The 19,987-nt window shown below is 38.7% G+C and overlaps 1 pseudogene; it reads right to left on the bottom strand.

Moving 5' to 3' along the window:
• Window positions 1-510: 510 nt before the first annotated feature.
• On the bottom strand, window positions 511-1,283 carry LOC132477585 (pre-B-cell leukemia transcription factor 3-like; annotated as a pseudogene).
• Between the last annotated feature and the right edge of the window lie 18,704 nt (window positions 1,284-19,987).

Below are 19,987 nucleotides of genomic sequence, written 5' to 3'. Positions count from 1 at the left end.
ATGAGGAAGATTCTTAAACACAACCATCGTTAACAGGTACCCAATCAGCTCCTTTATTCCAACTCCATTAGTGATAAGAAAGAAGGACAATCAAAGTCTGCAGTGGAAATATGCAAGAAGTTCAGTTTAGGTGAGGTGAGTCTTTGTATCTGCTTTAGCGACTGAGGTTTAGCATATATTGTACTTTTTACCCTTAAGGCCAAGTAATTGGCAAGTGAGAAACCGTTAATGTAAAATATTGGTAATAAATTATAATAAAATAGCTATAGGACTGTCAACAATGTTAAATCTTGGCCTAATTGGATAAAGTGCTTTTTTAACATTGTGTGTTTTTAAGTACAAATACAAATGATTATGATTCCTTAAAACAGATTTACCAAGTTCTCTAATAAGACAGGGTTTTACAGTAAAGCTGTAGATGGTGGGCTACAAAAACGCTTTCCTTTTCCTCCTGTTGCTCTGAATGCACTTATCAAGGCATGTCAGCTCAGGGAAGAGTGTTGCCAGAGATTAGTTAGAGGTATCAGAGTGCACACTTCTGGGCCTTCGGTAGGAGAAGTCCCAGAAGATGGGGTTGTTGCGTCCTGCCAGCCTCCGTTAGCGTTTAAATCATGTGGACTGTACAGTGAATTTCCTCCAAGGCCATCAGTGTAGCCCCCCATCTGATTGGTCACATGACGGAGGGTACCCACCGGAATTTGGCGTGGTGGGCGAGTTGCTCTGGTGGTTCTGCACGGCTGCGGCCACTGCGTGTGCAGCTATCACAGCTGTCTTTGCAGCGTGGAGATGGGCTTCTTCCCGAAACTTGCCGATGTTCTTCTTGTACCTGATTCGTTTGTTGCCAAACCAGTTGGATACCTGTGACGCTGTGATGCTGCATTTCTTGGCCAGCTCCTCTTTGGCTTCTTCACTGCGGTAGGGGTTGCTGAGGTGTGAGTAAAAGTATTCATTCAAGATTTCTGTGGCCTGTTTACTGAACTTAACGCCTTTTTCGTCTGGCATCAAGGAACCTTGATCTTAAAATCATAACTGCTTCACAAGTGCTCTGTTTGAGCTGCATCTGAGTGGAACTGAATTTTCGATGGATGATGCCCACCATTCTTTCTGTCTCTTTTGGGGAAACGGGACGTGTTCTGCTCTGTTCTCGGAGAAGGTTCATCACGTGTGTAGTGAATTCATTACATGCCTTTCTCAGGACCTGAAACCCCTTCTGCCAAAAGCATATTGTCCAGTCTCATTAGCTGGGGATCGGGAGGGTCTCCCTCCTGGGCTCCTCTGATGCTGAGACCTGCTAGCGTTGGAGGGTCTCCTGCAGAGGCGGGCGGTGGCTGTGGCTTACCGTGGGGACAAGGACACGGGCAGCAGAAGTTGTGGGAAGTACTCCTTGGCGTGAGCCCCCCCCAGAGTCCGCCCAAATGTAAGTTTAATTACCGAAAAAGTTGTTTGCAAAATGCGGCTGAGGTTTGCAGCAACACTGAGCTTCCTAGTGTTGCGCTCCAGAATCACGCAGACTTAAACCTCAGGTTTCAGTGTCTTCAAGAGTAGAGCTTGTCCCACTACGTTTACTGTGTGATAGCAGACCAGAACACATGGCTCTCTCCAGTCAGACAAGTGCGAAATGGAAAGGAGAGGAGAAGGAGCTGAGCCTCAGAATTCCTTCTCTCTAACTTGTCATCAGACCAGTTACTCCCTCCTACCTAGGGAGGAGTTAATGAGAAGTTAGAGGTCAGCCGCGACTGTTAGCCTGAGGAAGTTTCACGTGGAGTATGAGAGCTTTTTTGCCCTCAGTGGTACTCAGTAGGTATTTGTTAGTGGATTTTTTTTACTACCTTACATTGCATCAGCATGCTGTGACTTTTAATACCTAAATGAGAAGTTATAGAGTTATAACTTCAACCAGTCAAATGAGTATATATTATTATAGTATCCTTTGCTTTGTAAGAAATTTCCCCAAAACAGCTTAAAAGACAAACATTTATTATTTCACATAGTTTTTGATGGTCAGGAAACTGGGAGTGGTTTAGCTGAGTGGTTCCAGTTCAGGTTCTCATGTGGTTGCGTTCATCTGAAGGCTGCTTGAGTGTCCTCACAACATGACAGCTGGCTTTCCCCCGGAGCAAGTGTCTGAGAGAGTGGCAGAAACCTCAGTGTCTCTTATAATATAGCCTTAGAAGCGACACAGCATCACTGTGTTGTACAGATCCACCTTGATACAATGTGGGAGGGATGTACACAGGCTGTAAGTACCAGGCGGCAGGGCCCACTGGAGCCCATCTTGTAGGCGGCTGCCACAAATATATAACGTTAGTTTCATTTTGTTACCTCACGTTGCTTCATATGAGAGCAAGTAATTCAGTAATGTTTAATATCCCATTAAAATTATTAAAGTAATAAGGTAGTTCTGTGAAATAACTGTATTTTTGTATATATTACTGTATAATTTCCTAGCTGGAGAATAAATTGAGAGGATGATTTTCTGCTGCTGGTTGGTCCCTCCCTCCTGTCTAGCTCTGCGTCTAAATCTAAAGTTTACATAGCATGATTATGGTCTTCCAGATAGTCTGCGAAAGTTCAAGTGATCTACAGGCTGACTTATTATAAGGTAATAATAGCTACAGTTTTGATTTTTATATGAATTAGTAATTCTGGTCTTAGGGAAGGTGTTTCTTAAAGTCTGATTTCCAGCTTCTGATTTATTCAAGGGAGGGTTTGTAATCAGGATGAGGTGGACTAGACGGCTGGCGAAGGGCACTTACCGCCCTGAGATGGTCCATAGGCCCAAAGGAGTCTCCATCTGTCTAAGTAAGCGCCAGTGGTTTGATGCAGATTCCAATGCCAAGGCACTAAAAATCATTCACCATTTTATTTTACTCATTTATTTCATCATATGAGATGAACTCACTTATTTTGTCATAATTTAGATCTCATATAACATGCTAAATAATTTCAGGTTTTGTAAGATAAAAAAATAGCAATGCAAGTTAGAGGGAACTTGAAATGTTCATTGAATTAAAGAGTATAAAATTCATTTGTATAAAACATTCTATTTTTAATGTTTTCCAACACCGTGGAAAAGACAATAGTTTGAAGATTATGGCAGAAAATGTTGTAAGATAAATTGACAACACCTAAATGTTCCTTGGAATTATAGCTGTAAAAATTGTTGGGTCGATTTGCATTTTAAGTTGCTTAAAGAATGTTCATTAAGTTGTTTAAAGAATTTATACATGAATGACCAGTTATAGAAGCCCAAGTATGAGTATAATCAAATTTTTCGTCTGTATTTAAGCTGTTTACTACATAGACAGAAGGGCATACAGAACATGCCAGCACCAGCCCAGTGAACTCATCTGGCTGTTACAATTTCCAGTCATGTAGGCATATTTAACAGTAGCTTTCACCCTCAAGTATTAGGAGGCACTATTTTGCTAATCAGGAAAGAAATTCCAGATAATTCATTTTACTTTCTAAATGTAATTTGTTGTGGTTAATCAACAAAATGTTGTATGGTTTGGGTACTGATAAGCTTTAAGATGAGATCTCCCTTGAATTCTTATAGTAAATGAAAGATGGTAGTATATTTTTTCTGAATACAGAGTGTATAAGCCCTGAAAGTTGCTCAGTTGAGTCTTCAGAACTAATAGGTGGCAGTTAATTTTTTAAAAAAATCTTGGGGTAAATTGAGAATTTTCTGAAACTGGAGGGCTTTGCAGAGAGATATCAGAAAATTGGAAAATGTTAATTTTAGGATATTGTGCCAGGAATAATAAATGTATATACTACCCTCAAAGACTTCCCTTCCAGGATAGAAGAACAAGTTAAATGTCATAACAAAGAATCAATCCAATCCATTTTATAAAACAGGTCTTTTTAAAAAGTCATTGAGAGAGACCAAAGAAACCTGATAACCAAATGCAATTCATGGACTTGGATTAAATCCTAGTTTGAAAAAAAGAAAAACAAAACTGCTGTAAAACACATTGGGAGAATTTGAGTATGCCTGGCTATAGAATATATTTGGGAATATATTTTTTATTTTCCTGGGTGTGTTAATGCTTATCACGGTTATGCAGGAGAAAGGCCTTTTTTAAAGGAGGTATATCTGAAGTATATGTAGAGGTGAAGTTATCTTCAGTATTCAGAAATGTGTGTGTGTATATGTGTATATGTATATACAGGAAAAACTAATATGATAGTGTTAAAATTTGAATCTCTGGGGTGGATATAAGGGGAGTTGTCATACTGTAAACTTTTCTGTATGTGCATATGTAAAAGAAGAAGTTGGAAGAAAAAAAAAATCCCCTCCAGATATTATTGTTTCTTTACTCATCTTTACAAAGGCCTGGAGAGAGTGGATCACTGTTTACAGCTACTATCTCTACCTTCCTCTACTATTAACTCTTTTGAGTCCAGGCGAGTCAGATTTTCATTCCTATGTCCCCACCAAAACTGTTCATTTCCACATCAGTGTTGGCATCTGTGTTGCCAGGTTTGGTGGTCATTTCTTAGTCCTCATTTTCCTTTTGACATCTGAGCAGCATTTGACACAGTTGATCATTCTCTTCTCTCCTCCTCTTACCTCAAGTTGTCTTCTTCATCTTCTTAGTATCTTTTACTGGCTCCTCCTCTTTAAACATTGGAATGCCTCAGAACTCTTCTCAGTTTGCATTTGCTCTCTAAATAATATTAGCCTGTTCTGTAACTTTAAATACTATACAGATGCTAAGAGTCCCAAGTTTTCTCTAGCCCCAACCTTGCCCCTGAACTTCAGACTCATATCCATTTGCCTACCTGATATATTTATTCACTTGGCGCCAAGTAGATAGATATTTCAAATTTAGTATGTCCAAAACCGAATGCTTGCATTCCATCAGTTACTTCTCACTCCCAAATAAAAACAAAGCACTTGTTCCCTACCTGCTACTCCCACATCCTTTCTCATCTCAGAATGAAGCACTTCATTCTTCTAATTGCTCAGATGAGAAACCTTGGTGTCATCTTTGATAGGAATCCTTTTCCCTTGTACTATACATTTAATCCCTCAGCAAATACAGTCAGCTCTACTTTTAAAATATTTTAAAATATATCCAGAATCTAAGCACTTCTCCACCTCTCCCCACTGCTGTCTTAATCCTTGCCACCATTCTGTGACACATTATAACGGAGTTTCTCAACCTCAGCACTATTGACATTTGGAACCACAATTCTTTTGGGGGGCAGTGGGCTATCCTGTGCATTGTAGGATGCTTAGCAGTATCCCTAGCATCTTCTGTACTCTGTGGCTTTAAAAATTATTTATAGTTTCTGCTAATTCTATAGGTGACTCTAAAGTTCTCTTGGTCTCACCTGGGTCCACTAATGCAGCTGCGGTGAGTTGGCAGCTGGCCTGGGGCTGAAGGGTCTGAGGCCAGGATGCTGCATCTCGGCTGGGCCTGTCTCTCTGTCTCCAAGCCGTCTCTCCTCATTCATAGTCTCCCTTGGACTTTTTAACAAGGCAGCAGGAGTGTTCCAAGGGGGCAAGAGCAAAAGGCGACAGGGTTTCTGGCCTGGTCTCAGAAGCTGCACATTGCTTCTGCTGCCTTCCACCACACTACTATGTATGCACATTACTCATTTAAACTTCATCATAGTGCTATAAAAAGTAGGGTACCATTGTTACCTTCATTTCTTAAAATGAGGAAACTGGAGCTCAGTACTAGTAGTTTGACCACAGGTACCCAACAGGCAAGCCACAGAACCAGACATGGGTTTTAATCTCTCCTTACCTATCAGCAAACTCTGATATTAACTTACCTGAACCTGTTTCCTCATCTGTAAATGGGGTTAATACTACTCTATAGAATTATTTTTAAGATTGAATTATTTGCTTTCTAAAGTACATAGCAGAGTACATGATACAGAGCAGGTACTCAAAAATGTTAATTCATCACCTTTCTCTTAATCTTCTCAGGTTTCTTTATTAGTTGAGGAAATGTTTGTATACATGATATTTGTCTCTATCTTAAAAAAAACTTGAATGACCTATACTAGAATTATTATTAAAGAAGACTGTCATTAACATTCCAATAGCAGAGCAATAATAAAGAAAATTCCATTATGATGGAATTAGTTATTTTAAGACTGAGATCTTAGTTGTTCTACCCTAAGGTGTTAGTGGCTAATGATCGCTTAATATATTACATTTTCAGAGGAAACAAAATGCCAGTGAAGGAATAGAATAGAAGAATTTTAGGTTTTATGGCAAGCCAGTGAGGAAGCAGTGATTCAGAAAGGGGACTTTGGTGATCCTTGTGGTCCGCCTACTATGTGGGCCAGCCCTGGCAAATTATCAAGTAGATCACCACACTTTGTGTGCAATTTATAGATTTGGGTTTCTGTAGGGAAAAGAGATGCTTTTTAATAAATTGAGGTCATCATGCTGTATTACTTCATTTGCTTATGTGACATGTAGATAAATAGAGATGCAGTCATTGTACTATAAATGCAAACTACAGTGCTGACAAAGTTTGGGCCTGTTATGGGCTGAATTGTGCCCCCCCCACCAAAATTCATATGTTGAAGCTTTAACCTCCAGTACCTGAGAATATGACTGTATGTGGAGATAAGTTCTTTAAAGGCGTGATTAAGTTAAAATGAAATCTTTAGGGTGGGTCCTAACCCATTACGACTCGTGTTCTTATAAGAGGAGAAGATCAGGACACAGATGTACCATGTAGAGAGGGAAGACCACATGAGGGCCCAGTGAGAAAACAACCATCTGTAAACGAAGGAGAAAAGCCTCCGAAGAAACCAACCTGGTAACACCTTGGTCTTGGACTTCCAGCTTCCACCTGTGAGGAAATAAATCGCTGATGTGTAAACCACTCAGTCTTTGGTATTCTGTTATGGCAGCCCAAGCAAACTAATACAGGGCCCATTTTCCAGCCTTATAGATGCTGTTTATTATTTGTTGTTTTTTCAAAACGGGAAATTTTTGTTATAGGAGAACAAACCAGGAATGGGTTATAGGAATCTTTTCTTAATAAGTAATCAATTAAGTTATATGATGTGGTATTTTAAATAAATCAGGTTAGAAGTGTCTTCCTTTATTTTACCACTATGGCCATGGTAACCCCTTTTCCTTCCACTTCTCAGTCCTTTTCACCTGACCCTACATCACCCTGAGCCATTCCAACACGCATGCATACCAGAAAGCTGGCTTCTTTCACCTTGCATTTTCAGGTGTATTCTCTAAACAAACTTTAGTTATTTTTCCTAAGCAACAGGAAAATCATCCATCTTGTTTTTCTATCTTCACTTTGTAAAACACATGAGTAGCCCAGTTAAAGAAGGAGAGAGGGCCTTAACATTTATGAAGCACCTATTTTATGCTAGGTACTACATTATTCACTTTACAGAAACCAGCTCCTTTACTGAGAAAACAGCAGTGGCCCAATTTAGAAAAAGAGAAGGAAAAGCAACAGTAATAGCCTGTGGCATCACCTTGAAACTTTAAGTCTCTGGCCTTTGTCTTGCTTTCTGTATATATACTTAGCCCTGCTATCAGATCCACAGTACCTGGTGATTATGAAAAGTACCTTAACTGTTTAAACCTCTAGATGTTAATCATTTTGTGAGATGTGAAAGCAGCATATCCTTGGGGTATTCTTGGGAATGTCCCTGGAACTATCATGGGGTACTGGTGCTTCTGAGAGTGTGTAGTTGACGGTCACAAGTAATTTGCACGTGCATGCCTCCTTCTTAATGGAGAGTAACTGCACTCTGGACTACTACAGTGTAATAGTTATAACAGTCAAGAAGGGACAACTAGCTCTAAGAACATGGGAAGCATGCCTTGTCTAGTGTAAAATATCTTCCATCTAGTTGTGAAAAGAATGTGAAATAGTTTCCCTGGGCTTGGAACTATGAGGAAAAGGAACCCAAGGAAAAACAGGCTCGTTAGCCCTACACATCGTGGGTGAGCAGACTTACCCCGTGGGTCAAATGTCGAATGAGGCCTGTTTTTGTAGGTCCCTTGGACTAAGTGATTTTTAGATTTTTAAAGAGTTTTTAAAAAATAATATGTGACATCTTATATATCCTACAAAGCCTAAAATACTTACTATCTGACTCTGTAGAAGAAGTTTGCCATCCCTTGAATATAGTTACAGAGGACCTTTTCTGTTTTCTGTTGAAAGACTGGTGGTATACTGTAAACAGCTGAATATGAGAAATCTTCCTGAACATTTGTAGTATTTCATAGAATTACTCAGTTTTAGACCTTCTGGAATGTTAAGAGGTCGTCTCTTCTGTATTAGTTTGCTAGGGGTGCCGTAATGAAGTACCAAAAACCAGATGGCTTAAACAACAGAAATGTATTGGGTCACAGTTCTGGTGGCTAGAAGTCCACATCAAGGTGTCACATGGTTGGCTCACTGTGAGGACTGTCAGGAAGAATCTGTTCCATCCTAGCTTTTGGTTGTTCACCGGCAGACTTCGGTGTTCCTTGGCTTAATAGATGTTATCACCCCAAATTCTGTTTTCATGTTCACATGGCATTTTCCCTGTGTGCATTTCTGTCTCTGTGTCCAAATTTCCCCCTTTCATATGGACACAGTCACACCCTAAATGACTTCATCTTAATTTATCAACTGCTGAGATTCAATTTCCAAATAAGGTTGTATTCACAGGTACTGTGAATCTTTTTAGAGGACACAATTCAACCCGAGCCTTTGTTTTACAAATAACACAGAGGCCAAGAAAGTATAAAGAAGTCATTCACCTCCTACAGCTATCTAGGAGCGGAACTGATATTAAAATGAAGGTCCTCTGACTGGTCCAGTAGTTGTTCACCTACATGCTTTATGCCATAATACACAATTGACTATAGAGTAATGAGGTTCATATCAAGTGCAGTACTTGTTTATGCTGGCTGCATTATTCCAGTCATCTTTTATGTGCCTTCCACTAATCACAGAAGAACAATAAATTATAAGTGGATCAGAATTAATGCATCATTTCCATTAGAAACACATGCACCTCTTGCATTATTTTGGGTTGAAACCATCTTAGTACATTTAGTTGAGAAAGGATTTGCTGAAGGTCTGTTGTTGCTAGAGAGAATTTAAGCATACGTGTTGAGTATACACTAGGTAGTGGTTGTTGGAACGTCGTGGGGATGTGCATTGGTCTGGACCTGTGTTGCCTAAAGTTTTCATTCCTGCTTCTTTAAAAGAAGGGATGAGGTTTTCTAAAATCCCTTGTAATTCAAGGATTCTGTAATTCTGTGAATGTGAACGTGATAAGACTCTCTTGTGTTTGAGGTATTTACTGGTTGGGGCAATTCTACACCTAACTTCATATTAAGGAGTGTACGGCACACCTCTGTACGGACTGAGACTTATGTGCCCACCTGAAGTAGTACATATGAGTGTAAGTCGTGGGGCCCCAGTATCTGATTATAAGAAACTGTAAAGCTCTCTTTGGATACATTCTAGTGTATGCGTGGTTAAAAGAGGGAGGAACATTGCCAGGCTGTTGTATTCTCTGTTACAGTTACTGGCTTACTTTCTGAGTGAAGAACTAAATTTAAAAGGTTATACCCCAGAGATAACCTAATATTTTTTTTTTTATCACTGGCAGCCCAAGGAATGGAGTTTATTTGCACCTTGTTGGTACTCCCTTCGTATTTTCTATCTTTTGTGGTGGTCAGCTCCCAAGATGGCCCCTGGTGATTCCTGCCCCTTGTTATTCATGCCCTTGTGAAGTCCCGTCCTGTACGAAGTAGGATTGACCTGTGTAACCAGTAGGATATTGTGGAAACGACAGCGTGTGACTTCTGAGGCTAGGTCGTAAAAGACGTTGTGGCTTCCATCGTGCTCTCTGGCCTCCCTGAGAGTGAGTGAATCACTCACTCTCAGGGAGGCCAGCTGCCATGTCATGCGTGCACTGGAGGAGCCCTGTGGAGAAGCCCATGTGATGCGGAACTCAGGCCTCCTCCCAACAGCCAGCAGGAACTTGCCTGGCGTGCGTGCGAGTGAGCCACCTGGGAAGTTGATCTTGCAGCCCTAGTCAAGCCCTAGAAGGACTGGAGGCCCAGCCCACATCTTGTCTGCAGCTAGACCAGCTAAGCCCTCCTGGATTCTTGGCCACAGAGACTTTATGAAATAATAAATGTTTATTGTTTTAGGCTACCAAGTTCGGGGGAAATATGTTATGCAACAATAGAAATATCACCTTTGTTGATTCCGCCCCTTTTTTCAGATCATAGTTTATATCTATCTCCCGCTGGATTTTTATGTACTGAAGGGCAGAGTTTGGGTCTTAAACTCACTTTTGTAGACCTTACAGAGGTTATCACAGTGTTCTGAAAATATTGTTAATGGTATATGATTAACTTATATAAAGCCTAGAACCACTGGGTTGCACCTATTGCTTCTGTCTGGAAAGGTAAATTACCTCTGCTATTTTATTTGAAAGTAAATGCAGAAGGAGTTAGAGTGTTTGAACAATGTAAATAAAACAAAAACAATTATTTATATGAGAATTAACATTTTAACAAGTGTCTAAACAAACGGGGGAAAAGACTCACAGCAGAACCAGGAAGAACTGTCGGAGTTGGCCACCTTTAAAGAATTTACTGAGAAAAAAGAATGTCCTTTTTTGATTACCTGTTTTTATTCATTTGAAAGTAATTTCAAAACTTATAAGTTGGTAAGTTGAGAAAAACAAGAAGAAGAATACCTATATACCTTTTACCTAGATTTGTCTATTAAGATATTTTGTCTCATTTGCTTTATCATTTATACTCCTGTGTGCTCGCTCTCTCTCAGAGCATGTGTTTGTAGATACATACATGCATGTGTCTACACACACTGTATCTTTTCTAAATCATTCAAGGGTAGCTTACATACATCATAGCCCTACATTCCTAAATTCTGAAGTGTGTAATTCCTGAGAAGTACAGTTAACAAACTTCAGTACATTTAACATTGATACTTTACTCTTGGTATTTCCAGTTTTGTCAGTTGATTCAGTAATGCCCTTTATGCCATTTTGCCCCTTCCCAGTACAGGATTGAGCATGGGGGTTATGCATTTAGTTGTGTACCTTTAGTCTCTTTTAACCTGTAACATTTCCATAGACTTTGTCTTTTATGGCATTGACATTCTGGAAGAACATTCTGTTCTTCCTCCCCTTTTTTAGAAGAATGCTCCTCATTTTGGGTTTGTCTGGTGTTTCCTTGCGAATTAGATTCCATATCCTTTTAAATTTTCTAAAGTGAGAAAACAATATTCCATTCAAAGGATCCATTTAAAGCAACATTTAGGTCAAACTTAGTTCAAAGGAATTATTAGAAGCTGAAACGGAAAACCAAAACATGTTGTAGAATCTTAGAACATGTTTATAATAAGAGAGTTTTCTATCTTTCACGTTACTGTAAATAGCATTGATTGATTCAACAACTGGATTTTTAAAAGTCAATCAATGTCTTGGCATTGTGGTGACCTTAGGTGGTTTCATCTAGCTTCATCATGGACTTGCCTCCCCAGAAAGCCAGTGGTATCCTTCTGTGGAAACAAAGGATTTTCTTCCAACTATTGCTAAATTTATTTAACAAACATTATTAAATTATTATTATCTGCCAGACACTGGCGTGGATCCTGGGAATACAAAGAAGAACATAACAGACTTCGTGTGTCCTGCTGTATATTAAAAGACAATCACAGAGGCTGACATGCCACAGAGGTCAGGAGGAGCCTCTGCCTGGGAATAGTTGTAACCACACTGGAGTGGGAAAGCCTAAATGCTCTTTTCTGCCCAAAAGGAAATTCCTGTTGTTCCTGTAAGAGTCGCATCCACCTGCTAGAAAAACTTATCTTGCTGTTGTTTGGCATTTTTACCTATCGTGGTGTATTAAAAATGACTAGATCAAGTTGAATAATTTAGTGCAGGTAATCCCTTTAAGAGACTGGGCGATAAGAGTTTCTTTCTTTTAATGCTTAAAATCTTGAATTGTTGCAGTTGTTTTGTACTATATAAAATGCCTAGGAATTCATTTTTTTAAAAAATAATAGCACTAAAGTTTTAATTGTGTATCTGTTTTTGTATGCATCATTCCCAACAGTATCACAGGTAAAGGCTTAAAACTTTTAAGGTGAAAAATCTTCTTAAAAGCTGAAGATAAAACAACTTTGAATCTTCTGATGCTGTGATCATAGTTATGGCTTTGTTCCTGACTCTTTCCACGTGGCAGTGTCCTAGGCAGTTCATTTCATCTGAAGACTAATGTATTCTCAGCCACTCAACTTTGTGATTCTGGTGTAGGGAAATGTCATTATACATGGCTGCCTAAAATACTGTAATTTAAACTTGGAAATAAAATGCTAATATGCTGAAACTGGGATAAGTTCTAATAAGAATACCACTAAAGATCATTTCTTTTTTTCCCAAATATAACATAGGGGAATGGATATGGTTGTACTATTGTAGAAGATGTTCTTTATCTTTAACTAAAATTATATTACATGAAAGATTGATATTTTCATGTAATTCTCAATATAAAAATAAAGAAAATGTAATATCTATTCTAAATTCTAGATTATATTTTGTTAATACAGTATAACCAAATACCAGGCTAAAGCAAAGGAACTATGATTTTATATTGTCAGAAATGAGATTTTAAAAGGCACCTAGAGAACAGAGAAGGAATTCAAGAAGATCCGAAAATCTAATATAAGATTGGGAAAGATTTTTTTTTCAAGTCACTGTATATATGTCCTTGCTCCTATGTTGGTAAATATTGACCAAAGAGAAAGATTTTATTGATAAGTATGTATTTTAATCAAAATAATTCTCTGATATGACATTCAAATAAACTAATTTTGACAATTTGTCTTCTCTTAAAATTGAGAGGAAAAGAACACAGATGCTTTGCACCTGTGCAGTTTAAATGCAGTTAACTTTAGTGTATAAATATAATTGATCTTTCAAACTATCTTAGTTGTTCGGCTGCCTGCAGTAGGACAGTATTGTGAAACATAAGGTAAGCTGTGAATCTGATGATAAATGGAATGTAGATTATGTAGAGGTTATTTCTTATTTATACTGTTAATAATGATTTAGAATTGACTGGGTTGTCTTAAATTTTAAAATCCCTGTTGCTTTGCACAGAGCTTAGCAGAATACAAAATGTTTTAAATTTCATAGCACGTATAGTATATAAAATTGCCAGGTGTTTCTTTTTAAAATCAAAACTGGTTGAATATTGGAAATTTTATATTATTCAACCTTAAAATGGGTTTCTTTGTAATATGGCTCCTGCCTCAGTCCACCTTGCATTTCATCTTCTAACAACATTTATCAGTCTGTCATTTCCTTGCTCACATCTAACTTTCACAGTTAGAGTTGTTGCATTGTGTGGTCTGATAGCCAGTACTTGCATGTAGCCATTTAAATTTAACTTTAAAGTCACTAAAATGAAATTAAAAATCTAGTTCTTGCTGCAGTGGCCGCATATAAAGTACTCAGTAGCCACATGTGACAAGTAGTTACCTTACTGGACAGTGCACATATCAGATGTTTCCATCATTGCAAACTTGGTATTAATGTAAGCATTTTTGAGGCTATCCAGTTGCTAAAACACTTTCCAATGTAATGCCTCTGGTTGACCAATATAGTAAATATTTTATTTAAATAATTGGAAAATACCTGCAAAATAACAACGTTTGATTAATTACATTTCAAAGCATATGTGTTTTGCTGAGAAAATGAGATGATCTAAGTAGAATGTTTTGTAGCCAGTCAGTAAACAAAGTTTTATTAAGCACTGCTGTGTTCCAGGCACTGCCCTAGGTACCAGTGATACAGGAGTGAAATGGTGTCTGCCCTCAAGGAATGCTTACATTTTAAGAGGTGGGGGGAAGACAACAAGGACATACTACTTAGTATAGTAGTAAGTGCTAAGTACCTAGTATAGTACTATTTAGTACTTAGCATAGTTTTAAGCTCTCATCAAAGCTGGGCTGTGCTATTTATGGAATATGATTAGAAGGAGCCCCCATATATCCACTTTTCTAAGTAATTAAATTATAAGATTCCGTTTTTTGGATTTGTTTCTCTCACATTTGTTTAAAAAAATTTTTTTTTGTAAAAGACAGGTAGACACAACGGCTATAAGTCTGCATCATCTACAGTAGAAATGCTGAAGAGGAAGTACGTCTTTATGTAGCCAGTGGCTTCTAGGGAAAGGGTGTCTCAATGATGATGACCAGTGGTAATGGAAAAAATGGGAAATAGATAAAAACCTATTATTGTCTCTCCAGCTTTACCCTCTTTCTTGCCTCTGGATGTCATTCTAGCCTCTAATTTTATTCAACTAATAGCTGTTAATGTCTGTTAGGTGCAAGGTGTAGTGCTAAGCAATGTCTCCCGAGAGTATCCTTCTACTAGGAAAAGATGCCTAATATAAACAATTGGCATCTGCTTTCCTGCATATATAGCTCACTCCCTGGCATGGAGAAGAGACTTAATAAATCTTTGTGGCTGAATTAGTATTTCCTATTATAAATCAATAAATTGATATTGTTTGTAAATTACTCTCTTACGGATTCAGTTAACTTGAATCAGTGGATAAATTGATAAATAAAACAAGCCAGAGCTAATGTCCAAACATGAACCCAAGCTGATTCCAAATATCCTGTGATATCTAAGGATTTTAACAAGACTACTGAAATATCTCTTCTTATACTGCCACATATAACATTGAAATATGTAAAGGGTCCTAATTGAATTAAATAGATACAGTAGATTTGTTTAGGGAAAGTTTTATAAGGTATCACTGTGAGCTATGCTGTGAACCCAGTCTGCCTAACATATTTTCACATCTCACTGAATGTTCCCCAAACTCTGTCATGGGCATTATATTATAGTTGAGGTCATTAAAAAAATAGTAAGTTATACTAAACTAAGAAATGATCACATGCAGTGTTTTCCAAGCTGATTTTTAAAACCACACTCCACAGTGGCAAAAGCATTTTACATTTCAACTAGTACACAAACACACATACATACAAGCAGCTGAAACAAAATTGTGTGAACTAGTACCCACCCCTACTGTATGTGATGCCCTCTGAGGTTTTCAATTATATGAATTCTTTTCATAATGGATCATGACCTACAGTTTGAAAAATAGTGATCTAATATGATTTTACTTGGTATATATTCTCAGTATGACAGTATGATATTCAATAAGGCATTTGAGAGGTTCATCTCATTTTTTCTAGCCATTCTTTTGTTTATTTTTAAATGTTTGTACATATTGAGTGCTTACTGTACATCAGATGCAGTTCTAGGTCCCAAGATATACAAAGATGAGTATGATTCAGTCCTTGCCCTTGAACTCAAATGGGTAAGACAGACAAAGTTATAATAACATTTAGTAAGTATTATAATATCAGAATAAAAAATGTACTATGGGAACAGAGAGGAGCAAGCAACTAATTCTCCCAGCAGAAATCCAAGAAAGGCTTAGTACAGGAGGTGACTTATGAAAATTAGGCTATATAGAATGAATGCAAATTTTCCAGGTGTAAGAGAGAAGGGCATTCCTGGCAAAGGGACCTGTATGCGCAGGCGGGAAGTATGAAAGGGTGGAGCTTGTTCCAGCAGCAGTAAGAAGTTGAGTGTAGCAAGAGTTCAGGAGCGTAAAGATAAATAAGGCAGAGAGGTAAACTGAAAGAGCTGTGTTCCTTGTTAGAGAGATTAGATTTTGTTCTTACGTAGTGGGAAGCCCAGAGGTTTTGAATCTAGGACGTGTAAGGTAAGATATTTGTGTTTCAGGAAGACAGTTATGTCGGCTCTTTAAGGGGTGGTAAGGATAAAAGAGATATTAGAGACAGGAAATTCTTTGCATTGCTTCAAATGAGAAATAAAAGGTTGAACTAAGATAGTAGTGCTAGGTATGGAAAACGTGGTCCGAATTCCACAGTTCAGTTTGTCAGACATTTATTGAATGTTAATTGTATGTCAGGTTATTAAATACTGTGATACAAAAAAGATAAGAACTGGTCTCTGATGTTGAGTTTTCTGTCTAATAGGAAACAAAGACAACAAATAGATCAGTTCTGTATTATAATGGTCAAGTGTTATGACAAAGACTTGCATAAAGTATGAAAAGAGCAAAGATGAGACAAGGGGCATTACAGGCAGAGGGCAGAGGAAAGCAGTCCTGAGAATTAAAGAACCTGCGGGGAGCTACCTGGAGTTCAGTACTGCTGGAGCACAGTGTGGCTAAGGAACGATACAAATGAGCCCAGAGTAGGCGTGAAAGGTTCACACGAGTTCTTGTCGTGGACCTTGCAGGTTTGCATGGAGCCCATAAGTCATGCTAAGGAGCCTAGACTTTATCCCGTCACTGGTGGGGAGCCTGTGGACTGACATGGGCAACTCTGTGGTCGAGGTGGCTTATTTTGATAATGTGGAGGATAATAACAGCTAACTTTCATTGAATGCATGTAATATGCCAAGCACTGTTGTAAGCATTTTACATGTATCACCTTGTTGGAGCAACCCTGTTGTTAATAGTCTCATTTTGCAGGGAAATTACTGACACAGATTAAGTAACTTGCTCAAGTTTACACAGTCAGGGGCAGGGCAAGGACTCAATCCCAGTGATCTGACTCTCACCCACAGTGATACGGTGCTGGGTCGATGAGCGAGTGGCCAGACTATAGGGAAGAGATTGTGATGACCTGCCCTGGGGTAATGGTAGCAGATGGAGGGAAGTCTGCTCGGGCCGCCATAACACAATAGCGTAGACCGAGTGGCCTAACAACAGAAACTTATCTTCTCACAGCTCTGGAGCCTAGAAGTACAAGCTCTCGATGCTGTCAGGTTTGGGTTCTGAGAGGGCTCTCATTCCAGCTTGTAGATGGCTGCCTTTTTGCTGTGCCTTCACTTAGTCTTTCCTCTGTGTGTGCATGTGGAGAGAACAAGCTCTCTGATGTCTCTTTTAAGGACACTAACCCTGTTGAGTCAGGCCCCCACCCTTATTATCTCATTTAACCTTATTACTTCCTTAGAGGCATCCCTTGGCCAAATACCTTCACACTGGGAGTTAGGGTTTCAACGTATGAATGGGGTGCAGGGGGAGGCACAAATACTCAAGCCATAACAACAACAATTCCAGAAAATATTTTAGGAGGTAAAATCAGCACAAGTTGGTGACTGATCTGGTGTGGAAAGCAAGGGGGAAGGGAGAGTTTAGGATGACTCTCCGGTTTCTCACAAAGGATACAGAAAAAGCAAATTTGTTGGGGGAAATGACAGATCCGTTGGGATTATAGTAAATCAGAAGCACCTGGAAAGCATCCAGGAGGTGGTTGGCAATACTGATGTGAGGAGAGGCATCAGCATCTGATGGTAGTTGAAGCCACAGTTTGGGTAAAATCACCTAGAGAAATAGTGTAGAGTGAACAGAGGTAGTACTGCCCAAAATGGAAAAGTACTTATGAGGTAAGCAGACGAGCAGCAAAGGGGGATACAAGAAACAGGAGATTTCTGTCCCTGAATCCAAAGGAAGAGAGCAGTTCAAGCAATAGGGAATCCTTAACACTCAAATTCTTTAGCCTCTTGTGTGGCAGACTTGTATTCTTAGGTGAGAAAAGGAAACAGTCGCAGAATCATCGCATTTTATTGCCTAACAGGACCAGAGAGATGATTTTCCAATCCCCTTATTCTATAAACAAGGAAACTGAAGCCTTGCAAAGCCTAGGGATTTGTCTCTTTCGTGGTACAGGAGGAACTAGAATTTAGGTCTCCCAAGCCTCTTGACTTCAATCCAGTGCTTTTTACAGTATATCAGACTGAATCTATTTGTGGGGTTTGAAAATTGGGTCTGAGTTGTAAAAAAAATTACGCTAAATAAAATGGAGAAAGAAGCATCAGAATTTTATTATTGTATGCATTTGGGTAAAGGAAGAAGTAGTACATAAAATGTCTAAAACTCGAAAGGAGAGACTAATTATGTTGACCTTGAATGATGATAAGAAAATTGACTAGGGCTTAGAGACAGGGATTCTGTTTTTTCTCTATCTAGAATGGAAATGGCACATTGTCAGGGTCACGTGTTAGGCCCTGGGCACACATTTATACATGTGACTCCTTTTTATGTTTTTCCTATCAATGACCCCATATTAGGGATTTAGCAATACCATATTATTAGAAAATTAGCGTTAAGTCAGTATCTTATTATATAGGCTTCAAACTGTCAGACTTCATTACTTTTGGAAAGGAGTAGCTCGCTCTTTTACAGGCTTTCAAAGTTGCCTTCAGCTCATGGACTCCCCTAAGTGAAAATTTCTCTTGGTAACAGACCATTTGTCTTATAATTCAGTTAATGAAGCATATATTGAGTCTTAACTATAAATAAAGCACTATGCTAAGCACTTCAGGTTTGTAGGTTGTATCAATATTAAGGAATTGGATACAGTCCCTCTGTAAGACATATAGAATCTGTTTCAGGTACCAATAATGTCATGTAAACCTTTAGACTTACAAGTATTCTAATGGTGTCAGTGGGGTCCATAGTGCCCGTATGTCCTCATCAGTACTTACCATTGAAAATATGAGCTGCCTTTGGTTTGTATTTATCCCTTTCAATATTTTAAAACCAAACAAAACTGAAGCAGGTTTAGGCACCATCTTGGCTTGTATAGTAATTGCTTTCTTATTTTTTACCAGGTAAGCAAGCATGAATTTGACTTAGTAACACAATAAAAAAACTATTTTTCCCACTTTATAGCGCTATAGTTTGAAACTGTGTAAGCTAACATTTAAAATAATAAGTATATGCATACCATAAAGATACTCTTGCTCTGTATTTATATTTTTGGTAGATTTTTAACATCAAGTGAGGTAGAATTGTACAGAAAATAACTGATTCACCAACAGACACAGCTTTGGTACTAGGCCATTAACAGAATTTTTATATGGTATATGCATATGACAGAGAGCATATTATGTGGAAAATAAACCAAGCTGGGAATATGTAAGCATCATATAAAAGGAATAGATAGCCTGCAGTTTGCATCATAAAAAGAATGTTTGTGTTTGATACAGTAGGGTAAGTTTCTGCATCAGGAGAACCCTCAGCAAAATTGTGAAACAGGCAAAGCATAGCTTCAGAGGGATCGGAATCTTGGCACGGCCCATGGTATGTGTTATTCCAAGAAATTTTTTTTCAATTAATTAATTTATTTATTTATTTTTGGCTGTGTTGGGTCTTCGTTGCTGCGAGCGGGCTTTCTCTAGTTGTGGAGAGCGGGGGCTACTCTTTGTTGCAGTGAGTAGGCCTTTCATTGCGGTGGCTTCTGTTGTTGCTGAACACGGGCTCTAGGGCACACGGGCTTCAGTAGTTGTGGAACACGGGCTCAGTAGTTGTGGCTCGCGGGCTCTAGAGCACAGGCTCAGTAGTTGTGGTGCATGGGCTTAGCTGCTCCACGGCAGGTGGGATCTTCCCGGACCAGGACTCGAACCCGTGTCCCCTGCATTGGCAGGCGGATTCTTAACCACTGGACCACCAGGGAAGCCCCCCAAATATGAAATCTTACCACTGAAGGCATTTAATGAAAAGTTTGATCCATAATGCTGCACTAGTCAAGACTTTCAGGAGAATGGGGAGCTTATCATATTCATATTAATATTCCCATGCTAGCATCGTTCATGGAAATTAATATTCAGTAAATGTTTATTAAATGAATGCATTCTGTTAAGTAAAACATTAAGAAGAAATTTTGACTGGGAGTTATATTAACACTGTGCTATTATCATAAGAGGATTCATTTAGCCATTGTTTACTGAGCATCATCTATGTGTAGATGCTCGCTGTGTTGGCATTAGGAATACAAAAATGAGTAAGATGGACCTTCAAGTGGTGAGATTGGGGAAGAACTTATAAACAGCTCTGATAAAGTTGATTGGTGCCACAGGAGAAATATGAAGACAAATA

The sequence above is a fragment of the Mesoplodon densirostris genome, chromosome 17 (genome assembly GCF_025265405.1).
Source record: "Mesoplodon densirostris isolate mMesDen1 chromosome 17, mMesDen1 primary haplotype, whole genome shotgun sequence".
Lineage (NCBI taxonomy): Eukaryota > Metazoa > Chordata > Mammalia > Artiodactyla > Ziphiidae > Mesoplodon > Mesoplodon densirostris.
The sequence above is the reverse complement of the archived record's forward strand: the minus strand, read 5'-3'. Positions and strand labels throughout refer to the sequence as shown.